Source organism: Myodes glareolus, chromosome X (assembly GCF_982192425.1).
Source record: "Myodes glareolus chromosome X, mMyoGla1.1, whole genome shotgun sequence".
Lineage (NCBI taxonomy): Eukaryota > Metazoa > Chordata > Mammalia > Rodentia > Cricetidae > Myodes > Myodes glareolus.
Window position 1 is genome coordinate 36,077,294 of NC_142053.1, and position 2,413 is coordinate 36,079,706.

Sequence of the window (2,413 nt, forward strand, 5' to 3'; positions counted from 1 at the left end):
GGAAAAATCTGTAGATACTCAAAGGGACTAGTGCTTTACAGGCAGTTACACAGGCTTTTATTTAATCCCAATGACTAGTATTTGAGGAAGTGAAAAGTGCTTAAAAACTGAAGTTCCAACATAATTATAAATCCACCAAAATCATTAGATACCTTGTTGGAATAGTTTAATATTTGACATAAAATTTTTGTTTATATAATGATATTTAAATAAAAAGTAAGTAACAAGATTAAAATGTCCCAACTAGTGCTAGTATGTGTTATTCTAATTAATATTTCTGTGATGAAGGAAGCATACTTTTCAATACCTCATGCAGACATATACCTTCAGAAATTCAAAGATGTGTAAGGACAAAAGTAAGCATTGTAGCAATCACTGTGAAAACCAATTTTCTGATTCAGAGATCTTACTGTATGAATACAATAATACTGAAAAAATTAAAGAACAAATATTTTTGACACAAACAGAAATAGTTAAATAGTGAAATCACCATGATTTCATCAGTAGTGTTGGAAATATAATGTTATAATATTACTTAGATAAAGTTACATACTTTATAATATGTAGCCTTGTGATCAGAAATAAGAAGCAAATGGCAAAAAACAAATTATTGAAAATTTTTTTTTTCTGTTTGGTTCTATAATGCCCACTACCTCATTTTGTACATGTAATTTTACACATTTATTACTATCATCTTCATTTGAGGACTGTAGTTGATGGATTATTTCCAAAATCATATACCATGGATTGAGCCCAGTTACTCCTCGTACAAACAGGAGTTACACTACATAATGTGTGTGTCACTAAAACTATGGTAACCCTAAAAGTTTTCAGAATATGCAACAGCCAAAAATTAATTTAAAGGCAAACAGCTAATATATCTGAAGTGCTTATAGAATCATTTGGCTGTTTTGTTTCATGAGACTTTTGTACAGAGTTGATGTTGAACATCTAACATTTATACTCAGCACAGTGTGTCCCCCTATAACACAGGGTGCTCAGAAATACTACCTGAAACATGTTGGCCCTTATTTGAAATTATTATATGTTATGAATTGTAGTTCTTTTATCATCCATGTAGCCCTATTGTTAAATAACAACGATTTAATTACAGAAAACAAAGACATTTTCTTATCAAAAGTCCTCATCATATATCCTATCAATACAAATATCCTTATATTACACATGATATTTGGATGAACAGAAAGTTCCAGTTACCTCCCTAGTTCAAGGATTTCAGGAACACATCACTGTGTCAAGTTTCCTATATGGATGTTTGGATGCTGAACTCAGATCTTCATGCTTGGAGGGTGAGGTCTTTGCTAACTGGGTTTCCATTTTAACTCTAAAATTTTTTATGACTTATTTTCAGTAAGTTATTGGTTTTATAGGCCATTAATTCCAGGGTCATACCACATTTTCTCAGGCAAAAAGTGATTATCAATGAAAAAAATCTTTAAGAAGTTATGCTCTAAACAAATTGCTATTTAAATGTTTGAAACAATAACTTATAATGATAGGTGATGCAATGAAACTGCTGTTGCAAACATCAGAATTTTTGAGAAGTGAACCTAGGCATCGAAGTTACTTTTGAGTTATAAAACTGACTTTGATGTTCAGGCAGAGATAAAAATGCCTACCAAATGAGAAATAGCATTCCCCAATGGAGAGTAGGTCTGTGAAGGAAACCGTAGTTTAACTGACTCTACTTGCACTAATTTTCCCTGTGACATCTAGAAATTGTGTTAGGTTCTCTGGTTATTGCATCTCTTTTACATATTAATTTCATTACTTACCACTCTTACTTGATTTGTGTTTCAAGTTGAGAAACATTTATTTATTCTTTCAACTAATGAATTTTGAGCTCTTATTGTGTACAGGCCAACCTGCCAGGTATTATAATATACCTTTAATACCAACGCACATCTATCTTGATCTATCTATCTATCTATCTATCTATCTATCTATCTATCTATCTATCTATCTTCTATCAAATATTTCAATGGAATGCATATTCTAAAGGAATAAGGGAGGGAATAAAAATGAGATTTATAATTGAAGACCTAAACATGGTATTTAAGAAGACATATATAATGAAATGAGAATCTCAGGGCCAGTCATAAATAATCAGGTTTAGAGTTTTTGGTCAAGAACTCCCCAGAGGCACCCAAAAAATACATGGACTATTATTGTTGCTCTTGCTTGCCCATTTAGGTCTATTTCTTGCCTATTTCTGAAGATATCACACATGGTGTTTGTAGGAAATAGCAAACTTAACTTCAAATTGGACAGAAATTGCTTTCCCTGTTGACCAGCTTACATAGTGACAAAAGGTACTGTCTAAACTGCTGGGAGAGAAAACACATCAGTGATTTCTGGACTCTGAGAGTTAAAAATATGACTGAGCTGAAAA